At 33.8% G+C, this 13291-nt stretch overlaps 1 long non-coding RNA gene across 1 annotated transcript; it reads right to left on the reverse strand.

The window, feature by feature from the left end:
• Nucleotides 1-5465: 5465 nt before the first annotated feature.
• On the reverse strand, nt 5466-11924 carry LOC142358019 (uncharacterized). Its single transcript, XR_012761743.1, has 3 exons — nt 11169-11924; nt 10901-10995; nt 5466-5752 (listed from the first exon to the last, which is right to left on the reverse strand). It is a non-coding gene; the product is annotated as an uncharacterized LOC142358019 (long non-coding RNA).
• Between the last annotated feature and the right edge of the window lie 1367 nt (nt 11925-13291).

Raw genomic sequence — 13291 nt, forward strand, 5'->3', positions numbered from 1 at the left:
GAAGCGATATTTTCATAAATTTTGTAAAGTTTTTATACTGAAATGATGTCGCTCAAACTAGCACCAAAGTGTAACTGTCGCCAAAATAAATCTCTAAACCTAAAACCGCGGACTAGTTTGGCAAAGAAACTGCATGATTCTCATTAGAAACTTTTAATTAAAAAAAGTTTTGTGGCGCAATATCTAGACTATTATTGTTTTTCAGGAAAACCTCATATTCTAAAAAACATTTCCAACTTCAAAATGTTTGTGAAGAGGTGCTGTAGCTGAAGCAATCTTGATCATTTTTCGATTAATTATAGTAGTACCAGCTCTAAACAAAGAACTATCTGAAGGTTTGGTTGCATCTTGGTATTCGACAAAATCTTGACCAGTTTTTTTTTCTCTCGATCAAAATTTTTGGACTAGATGCAATTATTTCCTGTTAAAAATTATGCATTAAATTGTTGTGACTGCTCATCTGCAACCATTAACTGTTCCGACCCCCACTTTAGTGGGGAGGGAGGAACTATATACTCAAATGGGTTTTTTTTTCAGACAAATTTGGCCGATCGATATATTCATTATAGAGAGTTGTAAATGGTGTCATCAAAAAGCATGTACATCCTAAAATATGGAAAGAAATTTTTTTTCCATTTTCGTGTTTTACATGCAGTTATCGAGGTTTAAAATTTTGCGAATATTTGACAGTTTTTTTTCACATTTTCAGTAATTTTTGCCAAAAGTGGGCACAATTTTGCTGATATAGTTTAAAATAAATTAAAAACTGTTAACGGTAGAGTGTTATTGTTACCCTTAGAGATTGAAAAACGTTGCCGATTTGTTTGATTGGAGTTTCTTCGGCTAAAAGTTTTTAAAAATTTTCAAAACTCAAGACTTTTTTCGTCAAAAATTGCATAAAATATGCTTTTTTGATCCACCTTGTTTACGTTTGGAGACCTACAAACCGCTTACACAATCTCTTTAATATCCAAAAGAGAGCTATTTGAAACTCGGTGCCCTATAAAAGTCTTCTTGAATTAAAATTTCGCCGTTTTAGCAAACTTAACTCCATAATTATACATAAAGCATCATTGTATTCTAAATATTGAAAGTTTTTCAATCAACAATTGATCTTATTCGCACTTGGAACACTTCGGTGGTTTTTTGGACGCGTAGAAAAATCGAGGATAGGCTTGATGTTTTCAATATTTTTTACAATAAGAAGCTTTTTAATTTTTCATTTGGTGCTGCCTTTTTTTCAAAAAATTTTGCTTTCGTTTTTTTAATGTAAATTACTGACATTTTTTTCCGGGCTCCATTAATGAGAATATACATTTACGTAAAGATCAGGTTGATTGTAGACTTAGTTTCTGTTTAGAGAACCTAATCATTTTTTATGGTTTTGAAGAAGAGTCTCTGCAAACTTCATCTGAATTCTTGTGTTTCGCCTTCGTTTGTTTTTTTTTGCTGTCTGATTACTAAGTCTAATCATTCAAAGAACCAATTGGCTTCTTAAAGAGGCCTGAGTGAAATTGTACTATGCATTTGGTTGTTACCTAATGTTTCTGATGTCATTCAATGTGTTTGATTTAAGAAAATTATGTGATTTTTTGAACTTATGAATTTTGTACTTTTTCTGTCAACTTTTAGTTTATTCCCAGTAAATACAGCTCACACATGCATTCATTTAATAATATAAAATAATTTTGTGACGGATGGCTTTAAAAGGACAGTTTCTTGGTTTTGGTACTACAAGTTTTCATACAACATTTTGTGGTTTTTGTGCAGAATTGCCCATTTTCATAACAGGCGCAATTAGTTTTCAAAGAAGTTGCCAGATAAACAGTTAAACTGCATATTTTTTAAGATGAAACCGTTTGTTGGCTACGTAAGTTGAAATTTTTTGTTTTTTAAAACAGACAATGGATTTCTGAGATTTGCCGATCTTATTTCTGATTGGCAAACCGGAAAACCCCCACTGATTATTTATCATGGGCAAAACAGAAAATTAATTCTTCGAATTAGTTTTTGAAGAAATTGCAAGATAAACTGTCTACTTTTTTAGTCGAAAACCTATTTTGGCTGTATGATTTTTGAAAATATTTGTTTTTTAAAAAAAGTCAATGGTTTTGTGAGATTTGCCAATCTTATTTCTTTTAACTTGTGGCTTAGAATCTCTAGAGTCAAATCTCACCCTTATCTACTGATCTACAAGTTCCTTTAAATGACGGTAATTTTTCTCAAATGGTCTTTGTTATTGGTACAACCAGTTTCTATAAGTATTTTTTTTGCAATTTGCCCATTTTTGTTGATTTTTGTTTTCTTTTAACAGTGTCACAAAAGTGGGCGGTCCTCTGGTCATTTGAAGGAAAAAATGTCAAACAAAAATTAAATTATTATTGTCTTTAGTGAGCAGTTAATGTTTAATTGGCTGGGAAACCGTTTTTGTGCAAATTTTGAAATTTTGTCGTTCTTTTTGTAGTTTTATGACATGTCCTGGATTATGCAAGGTCTCACTAGCTCTCTATGGAGGAATCTCGCTATTGTTTCAGTTGATGCATAATGTTTCTAAACAATTTGAAATTAATTCCTTTCAAAACAAGCAACCGTTTATGAAACTTTGCTTCTTTGCTCATTCCTTTTTGACTTGTTAACAAGTCGCATTGAGGAAAAATCCCATATGTTTTTCTAATGAAGTACAGGTTAATCTTTTCTTTAGTATAATTTTTATGTGATGCCAATTTGATTGGGTTAATAATGATGTTGAAAAATGGACAACGAGCTTCGATCGTAATTAATATCTGTCATTATTTTTGATTTTTATTGTCGTCTTTTGTGGGAGTCATATTATGGTAGTCACTCTAAGGTAGATCGTTTTATTCATTTACTAGTTTGTTGAACACTATGTTGATATGTTAATTTTTTTTATCTCTTCCACATTTGGTACAAATGTCTTTGAGCGAGGTCGGAACTTCTGGTGCGAACGCACATTACTGAGCCTCTTTGTTAGTTTGAAGCTGCTTAGGTTTTAACAGTTTTATCTCCTTTTTTGGATACCAGTCGAACCTGACTTCATGATCATCATGTTAAGGCTGTGCTTCACGTTCACATAAAATATTGCGTTATACTGTAAAACTAGGTCTATTTGTTGGTTAATAAACCTGGTATGCACTTGGTAAACATGCTGATAGTTGATATTTTTTTCTTCATGTCAAATGCAAAGATCTGTCAATTTGGGACTTATCTTGAGATTTTCGTCTTGACGTGGTTAACATGGCAAGATCGTGGAAAGATTAACCATATTTTATTGCCTCTCCTGTCAGGGCTAACTGTATTGCTTTCACTGAGCTTATAGTTTGAAAATACAGCATTGAGATTTCATGATTCAAGGCCAATTCCGAGAAAAATTTCTGAATGCTTTTTAGAAACTCTCTCCATCATCAGATCTACAGAACATCTCCGTGCGATAAATTAATTAATTTTAAGTAGTAAATTTTTTTTTGAGGACGGAAGTTGTAAACAACTTCAGAGCAAACTACATTAACGTTTTATTCCAGTGATGGCATTGTGACTATAGCAATTAAAAATCAATGCTTACCTGTTTCCGCTTTTCTACACCCACACTCTTTGATGGTAATGTTTTGCTAGTTAATATTCCGGAGAGCAAATCGGCGCTCACGTATAACAATGAGCTATGCACTCTCTAGCGCTCCTAGTGCTATAAAAACGGTATAAAATCGCACATATGAGCTCTCTGTTTGTGTGCTATTTGTGTTTTAACCAGTAGTCTGTTATTTTCAATCCATATTCTGCTATAGCTGGTTCAATAGCTATTTCCTCAATGGAAATACTCGCTTTCAGGACTAGAGTAATTGCTATTTGGTGCCTCTATACAAAGACGTGATTGACAGTTTTTATCCTTTCTCTATGGAACTGTTTCTATTCCTTTCTATGTTGTTCCTTATTCTTTCTTCTGATTTGCATTGGTGTGTGCGTATATTCGCATTTGTCTCTCCTAAATTTCCAATAGGGAATTGTTTTTCATGCCTGAACACGCATGTTAATGGCAATGTTTATACGCATGAACAGATATTGTGCGTGAACACATTTGGCTTGAATTTACTTTTGCAACTGAAAGTTAGAGTGTCAGATGTGTCAGTCTGTGGAGTTTATGAAAAGAATTGTTTTGAAGGTGCCTTTGTTCAAGTGTAGTCTTTCATAAACGTACATTGTTAATGGAATTGTTTTCATAAAGTTAAGCTTAACGGTATACTGGAATGTCACTATGCATGTAAATATTCTGGGTTGACCATCAAAAGATTTCCAGACAACCAAACAACGGCTTATATGATTAATATGATTACCGTTGATCATGGAAATATGATAAGTGCAAATTGTTAATTATATTCCGCAAGATCAGACATGATGGCACCAATTTTTGTAAAAATAGGCGAAATAAAAAATTAAAGTAAGGTTTGGTCGATAGCACACTTGGTTGCTATTTAAGTAATTAAATAACATCTGATTATTTTATTGCGTTGTAGAAATCTTTAGTGACAATAGCGAGAAAATTAAAAAAATAGCATCCAATCTCCGGTGAACTGTTCAAGAATTGCATTAACAAAGTGCTGATAGCAACCACTTTTTTAAGTGTTCGCTAGATAGGAGAAAATATCTTTCTGTTCATCAGCTTGGTTCATCTTTCTTGGCTTATCTTCTGTTTAATTTTCACAAAAGCCTCTCAAGTTCTCTTTTTTTGGTATCATGTTTTATTCGTATGAGATATTTGATATAATCGGTTTAAAAACGAAAGAAATTATCGGTATTTATGATATCAAGTTGCAAATACTGGATAATATTGGTTAGAGACGTAACAAACTGTCGATAGATGCGTGCAAAAATTTTTCAGTTGTTTTTTTATAACGTAGGTCAATACTACTTTTTTTATGCTATGTAGCGACGGACCTCAGTAGTCCTGGTTTGATAATTTTTTAGTTCGTTTTTATTCATAGAAAATCGATTTGTCATGACCACAGAAAAGCAAATATTTGAAGACGTTTTAAGATGACTGTTTTGTGATCGAACATAACGACTATTTTTGGGTTGAAAAATTGAACATACCGAAGATGTCCTACGTTTGAGAACCAAACCTACCAACCATTTGTTTCCCGACTCAGAAAAATGTTAAGGCGTTTGTTGTTTTTTTTCTAACTAAAACAAACTCACCGATGATTGCCTTCATTTTGAAATAGTCAATTTCTGGAGAGAGTTTGCTCAAGAATTGCCAATTGGTGGCCAAGATAGACTTAAAGAGTCTTGGCGAAAACTTGTCCGCGACTTACCACATGGCTTCTCCAAACATAAGAAGTAAAAATTTTGTGAATCAGCAAGACGTTCACTGCAGGAGGTTCTAAAGACCCAAATGCTAACCTTCAGCTATTGTATTTTTCATCACTTTTTTTTAAATTCGAAGAAAGACAAAATGATATGTGAAATTGAATTTGAAGTTAGTTTAATTTTAAGAAGGTAATTCAATTGTTTTGAACAAATTTAATGTCGCCATCATCGTTACTCTACATCAATGTTGCACAGTTGATTGGATGCCATTATCTCTCATCTCTGATTGGTCTCTTCCACTCTTCATTTGTGAGAGGTTCTTCTGTTTCTTTCTGGTCCCTTTTTTCACGTTTTGCCTCCTTGACTTTTTTGCCCTTGTTGATTTTGCTATTTTCGTCAAAGTTGGCCATTTTTTCAAGGGTCGCCCCCATATCTAAAACTCATTATTATTTTTGAACTGTCCCTATCAAAAGACATAGATGCCGTTTTTTCACTGTGCTGTTTTGACACCCCGGACTGTAATCTGCAGAAAGGACGGGGGCTAGCAGACATGATCTAAAATTATCTTTATATTTATGTTGAATCAGACAAACTGATCGCAACTTTGAGTTTTGAATTTTGCTCCTCCTCAGCTAGAGTTAAGGTCGTGCATTCTGTGTTTTCTTCATAGAAGTAGATTCAGTGTTCATTCTATAGCAAGACCTCTGCTCATTTCAATTAGAAAATGGTACAAATATGCCATACTTGACATACATAGCTCATAAACAGATTGGTCACGACAGCAAAAACCTCCGACCTTTTTTGCTTGACCCAATTTTCTGCTCTGCTGAACATTTCAGGCCAGTGTTTGGATAGGGCAAATTGTTCAAATCAAAGGTTGAGCAACAGATTTCACGTGACACTTTTTCTATTTCTGCCATTTATTTATTTATTTTGGGTATATTCTTAGTCAGAAGTTGTGCAAGAAATTTTCAATCAACAAAGTTGACTTTTCTAGAGATTGAAATGTCTAGAAAAGGAAAAGTTTAAAATTGCCAAAAAATTAACCACAACAACAACAACGAACAAAAAGAAGTTTTGGGTGCTGCCTGTTACTCAACTACATTGATTTTATTGTTCCTCAGTCAGAACCATTTCAGACTTCCGGCTACCTCGCAACTAATTAGGGTATGCTGCATTGGATGATAGAGATGATGAGAGCCGGTGTTCTTCAGAAGCGCATGCGTCTGCTGTTCTCCGCAAAAATCTTTGCTTTGTCTAATCACAGAATTAGTTTGAACACTTTGAAAGTTGATTTATCCCACAAGAAATAATACTAATCTACTTCTATTTACTGGGTGAACAATTAAGGTTATCTTTCATTTGATTTTTCATAATATTTGATATCAAGATTTTGCGGTAATGCCCATAATCCAAAAACAAATTTTTATTATTTTAATTTTTCTGCACTAACTTATTAAGAAATTGGATACGAAAATGGTTTTGAACCATAGTTTTTATCATACCATGATACAACATAATCAGCACTTAACTGAGCAGAAAAATGTGATTCCGAAAACACAAGAAGTTTTCTTAACTTTCTCTGAAAAATGAGGTTCAATTGAAAAGAGTTGAAGAGTTTTTTTGGTGAACTGTTTATTATGACTGCGATTGTTCAATTGCTCTCCTCTAGTTAATCAATATTTAGTCAGGGCATCAAAGACCGTGTTTTGTGTTGCTCATACCTACGCTTCAGAAAAGGTTCCTCTCATAAATTTGCACAGAAAACTGAATCAGATATTTGAAAATACGATTGATAGCCCGTACTTACAGGAAGGTCATTTTCAGTAGTGCGCAAATTTAATTGCAAGTCTAATTTTAGTACCGAGTCAGATTGATGATCTCGTAATTTTTTACACTCCTCAGTCTTGTGCACGTCTTTTCCAAGACTTACAAGTCTAATTTCAAGTCTTGATCAAGACTTGGACCGTCTAAATCCACATCTTGGCTACTTTTAGCCTGTTGTTAAATGACTTACAGAAATTTACTCAAGTCCCGCTGAATTGCACCAAATATTTGTAACATCATTAAATCTTCAAAAAGTTCTGTCAATCACTGGAAATATTCTGCAGGAAACTTATGAACTCAACTTATTCCTAGGGGAAACTTCAATAATTTTCCCTTTAACTGACAGCCCTAGTCTAAAATTTTTGCTCCGTTTTCGGGAATGTATTGAGCCATTATTACGTCATATTACGTGATAACTGCCGGTCAATTTTAACAATTGATCGCAGAATGAATCTCGATATTTTAGGAAACATAATGTTGACATACTTCGTTTAACTGAAACATGGCTTACAGATGACGTAAGAAATTCAGAAATTTTCCTAAATCGGCAATATTTCGTGCAGTCCAGAAAAGATAGAAAAGTTGGAACTCACGGTGGTACTCTTATTGCTCACAAAACAAATCTTTGTTTCAATCAAGCAGCAGAAATGAACGACATTGTATTAATAATCATCACCTAATATAACCCTCCACAAAACAGCAAATACCGGGTTTCTGATACAGGTTTACGAAGTTCAATAAGTATAGCATTATTTAAGTTGGAGTCGCTTTTCGACTCCAGTACTCAGAAAAAACTGATAATTATGAATGGTGATGTTAATTTTTCACATGCTGACTGGAATACACTTTCTAGTAGTAATGAACATGAAAAAGCTTTCATAAAAAAATAGCTGCTCTGTACCTTTGCTCAATCCTCAACTCCAGCTGTTGTCCCGACATCTTTTTATGCAATAATCTGGAGCAATGTAATCTAGTGGTTGAAGCTAATTCCTTCTCAGATCAGAAATTGTTCATAGCAGAAATTTCTGTCAGACTCACAAGAAAAGAACAAAAGCCTCTCTTCCAAAAACTCAACATCAACAAGGCTGATTTGCACTTATTCGTCTCTCATTTTGAAATCCCCACTATGTCCAACAGATGTCCCAATGACTTGCTACATTGCTTTTATCAGAGTTTCTACAATGCTTGTGAAAAGTCAATACCTCCTATAACAAAACGCCGGCTTGACGCACCATCTTATATGTCTTCCCATAGTGTAATAGTGTATACATAGAAAACAAGCTGAAGACGCTAAGGAAAACAAACAAAAGATCAGAGGAAATTATAAATTTAGAGATGGAGTTAAATTTATCCTTGCTTAAGGACAAACAATATTTTATCGAGGGTTTCTGTATTTCAACAAACAACGATGCATACAAATTTTTACAAAGACAACCAAGAACAAACTTTCCCCGAGAAAATGAAAAACAGAGGCCAAGATATAATGGTTTCTCAGCAAATTGCGGAAAGTTTCAACGAGCATTTTTGTTCAGTATTTATCGAAGATAATTCTGACATTGTTGTGCCTGAAACAGCTCAACCAGAGATTTTTCTAGACGATATCACATTCAACGCAAAAGATGTGCTAGACAAAATATCACAAACTAAATCTCGTGCCAACTCTTATGATCAAATAACACCATCACTCCTTAAAGCTTCTGCGCATTGACGTTATAAATAGTATCTTGTATATATTTAGCTGCATTATTAACGCTTGCCAATTTGCTAAAATCTGGAAAAACATACACGTGCGTCCTCATCACAAAAATGATAGCAGAATGGAATTTAAAAACTACAGACCAATTGCAATGCTCTGTAGAGTTTCTATAGTTTTTGAAAGAATAGTTTACAAACAAATTAAGAAGACATTCGAAAGGAAGCTTTGCACTACTCAACTTGGTTTTTGGCAAGAACATTCAACAGTAACCCAATTGTTACTATATTGTGATAACTTATATCAAGCTTTAGACGAAAATTTATCCCCGATAACAGTTTACTTGGACATTGCTAAAGCTTTTGATACGATTAATTTTAATGTTGTGCTTCAAAAGCTCGCTCGTTTTGGGTTTGATGAAAAGTTTTTGAAACTTTTGCTTCTTATCTGGTTGATCGACAGCAGAGAGTAAAAATTGCAGACAGTTACTCGACTTTCTCAGAAATCTCAAGCGGGGGTCCCCAGGGATCAATATTTGCTGTGTTTTTGTTCTCCGTGTACATAAATGATCTACCTGATCAACTTAATAATAAAACATTTCTTTATGCCGATGATACAAAAATAATAGGACAGATTTCAGAACGTGAAGAACTTCAGTTTGATATAAATAGAGCTATCGAATGGTTTGGTTCAAACAAACTAAATTTCAATTTTGACAAATTCAGCATTCTCGAGTTCTCATACAAAAATACAAATAATTCGTTTACAGAGTTATTTGCAGAAGGAATTGCCATCAAAAACGAAAACAAATTAAAGATCTCGGATTAATTTTTACGGCCAGTATGACTTGGAATTGTCACCTCGAAATGGCGGTAAAGAAAGTTTTTCAAAAACTGAATCATTTAAGAATAGTTATACCCCTCACCACAAAAGAACATATATATTCTCTGCGGTCTTTTATGTCCCAAAAGTCTGGAACCCAGGACCACAGTATCTTCAACGCTTGGAAAGACTGCAGAGATCATGTTTAAAATGGATAACTTGCCGTTCGGTTCTGGGTGACAAAGAATACGTTGAGAGCCTAATTCGAAATCGCCTATTGCCAGTCAGGTATTTCCTAGTTCTTAACGACCTAATTCTGCTTAACAAGATTTCAGTGAGCTTAACTTCTATGAATGCGTCAGACCACTGGTCAATAAGGTTTGGTTGTCCAAGGACGAGATCAAGTGAAAAGTTTTTTATTGAAGCGAGAAAATCATTTTCGAAACGTTCTGAAGATAATTACTTTAATAGAGTAGCCCGATTCAATAATTCTTTGTCTCAACTTAACAGTTTTGCTAACTAGTCACCACACAAAAAGTCAGTTTCGAAGAGAAGTGAAGAACTTTTTGGAAGGGGAGGCATTGAAAAGATTCAAATATAAAAGTTACCCTTCAGGATGGAAAGTTTTCGAAAAATTTTAATTATTGAAACTTGATTTCTCCCCTAATCTGGGGATTACCAAGTTGGTTGTAACCATGTTTGGTTGAATTCAATATTATTATTATTATTATTGCTATTTTTATTATTATAAGCATTTGTTCTGTGACTCGTTACGTTGAGTCGTTCTCATTTACAACAAAGCTTTCTTTCCATCACACATCTTGACATTAAAGTTCTTGATTCCAAATTGTTATTTGATATATGTACACGATTAAGATCAAGTGGAATGGTGCATGCGACCACTGAATGGAGATGAAGCCAAACTTGGAAACAAACCACTCGACTTTTTTCAGATTTAACCAGAATTGTGTCGACAAAAAAGTTTGTTTGTGTTCAAAATAATGCAAAAATTTATGACTTGTTGAAAAAAAATAATTTATTGAGAAATTTAGAAACATGTTTGCAATTTTTTTATTGTTAATTGTGGTTTGACAAGGGAAGTTAGCGGAGTTCGAGAATCTTAGATTGATTTCCACTTCCACAAGAATATGAAAATTCTTAATTTAGAGTTAGTTCTACAGTGAAAAATGGGGACTATTGAGCTTGACACAAAATTAGACAGAAGCTGTACTTACTAACTTTTCTGTGATGGAATGCTCGACTTTTGATAATATTTTCTAGCTCTGGCGTTATAAATGGATCACGAATGTTCAACCATGTTTTTCTATGTGGATCTGAAACAAACAAATAGCTTTCTTCATAGAGCTGATCTTCGTTATCGATTCTCTCGACACTGTCGTTATATAAGATAAGATTTAAACGCAAATTCCGAGTTTCTACATTATATCGGAGTCGGTTTTTACAGTGGCTATTTTTATGACAGGGATGAAATTTTAGAATATATTACTTTTCGTATGTAGATGTTGTTGTTGTTTTCTGGCTGTAACTATCTCCAATATAAACTATCTCCATTATTATCAATTGCGTCATTGTATTATCTTTTGTTGTCAACTGCGAACGTAATAAATATCGCGTGAAAGTTGATAAGCCAAAGTTGGTATGTTTCTTGGATGCCCAATAAAAATAGATATTATTTAAAGCTAGTGACGAAAATAGCCATTTTTGGTGGAGGAATCGAAGTCAGTTCTGTTATCAAGCGAGCTTCTTGTTACTTTTACTTGCATTTGAAACGTTTGAGCGAACCGAGTTCTATTCGGGATAATATCCAGCCACGATATAATCAAACGGTGCACAATGTAATAGAATCTCTTGCAAGTTCGGTGGTCATCGTTAATGTTAATCGTTACTCGTTGAATGAATACCTGTTTAGGACACATTTATTTGTAAACAGTGAATGTTTTCTCTAAATTAGGGGAAAGCTAATTTTGGTGATAGATTCGGGTACAAGGACAGGGCGGAGCGTTCGGTTGTACCTTCTAAGCAGCTACAATCGGGCTTTGCTTTGGTAAACGCTGAAGCATTGTCGTGATAATGAGATAAAAGAGTAAGGGGGCCAAAAATAGAACAAATTCAGTTGATCGTGCTTTAACAAATAATCCAATATAATGTTATCAGCTTTCAAGTCGAAAACCATCACATGCAGATACGCATGATGTTTATCAATTTAAATAGTTCACAAAACTGAATTGAAGGACTGTGAAAATAAGAAAACGACCGAAACCAAATAATTCAACAAGTCAACATTTTTGATTTTTTTCTTAGCGCTGCCTGCACTCGTGATCAAAGATTATTCTTTGAAGATCTAAGACGCTTGTTAGCTTATGTTAGCGAGCTGGCTTGTAACCTATGTCCGAACTGATCTGACTAGACCCTAATGGGTGGCGGTTCGAGACCTAAAAGAGCCAAATTGGCTATGATCAAACCCAATTGGCTCGGAGAATAATTGTGCAGCTATAAAACCAAATGTAAAAAACCGTTTTAAGATTTCTTGCATAAAATCCCAGAAGAAAATGAAATCAAATTTCCAATAACATCAGCAGGCGTAATTGTTTGAAGTATCCGTCCTCGAATTGGGGTCTTCTCGTCAAGTTTTATCGAAAAATGAAAATGCATACAGAGCCCATGCAATTATATTTGTTCCGACCCCACTTGTGGGGGGAGGAACTATATACTCAAATGGTTTTTTTGTTCAGACAATTTTGGCCGATCAATATATTCATCGAAGAGAAAAGTAGGTGGTATCATTAAAAAGCTAGTCCAGCGTAGAATTTGAAACTAAAATATTGTTTCAATTTTTGTTTTTTTTTCGAGGAGTTACCGAGAATTGAATTTTTGTGTAAACACGGGATATTTGGCATGGTTGTTCAACTTTAGTATAATTATTCTTCAAATTAAGATACTTTTTTATTAAAATATTAATTCAAAATTACATTGCAGGCCACAAAATGAAACAATTTGGAGTTTCTAACAGACAAAGGGCGATAAAAAGAATAGTTCTAGTCTCATAGGGAAGTTTACTATAAAAAGAATGAATTCTATTTCAGAGCTCTTTTTTATTAGAAAGTTTTGTATATTTTAGATTCCGTTAATGGAAAACCTGATTTACAATCAAATGAAGTCCAATGAACAAAAAATTCCTTTTGCTCGCGTTTTTTTCGGCCTTGCCTCTTAGTTTTCGTAATTTTAAATGAAATTTTGATTCTCTTTTTGAGCTTTTACTAAATTTTTGGAATCCTATTTCATTATCTCGTTGCTTAAAAGCACGATAAATTTTGTAATGAGCATTAAGTATACCTATCTAGAGCTTTCAGTGGACAGCTAAGGGCTGTTAAGCCTTTAAAAATGATTTTTCAAGAATTTTTTTTAATATTAACCGATCATAAACTTATTTTCGTGAATTGTTGGTCAGTCTCAGTAGACAGGGCCCTATTTTTTTCTAATGCAACAAAAAATAATCTGGCTAGCAGTTTTATCTTCTAACTATTTGTTTTATGACTTCAAAGCGACAATTTTTCAAAAAATATTCAAAATTTTTTTGGATATTTTCTTTTTATTGGTTCCTTTTGAAAT

This window comes from Convolutriloba macropyga, unplaced genomic scaffold (genome assembly GCF_964194025.1).
Source record: "Convolutriloba macropyga unplaced genomic scaffold, txConMacr16.3 SCAFFOLD_3072, whole genome shotgun sequence".
Classification (NCBI taxonomy): domain Eukaryota; kingdom Metazoa; phylum Xenacoelomorpha; order Acoela; family Convolutidae; genus Convolutriloba; species Convolutriloba macropyga.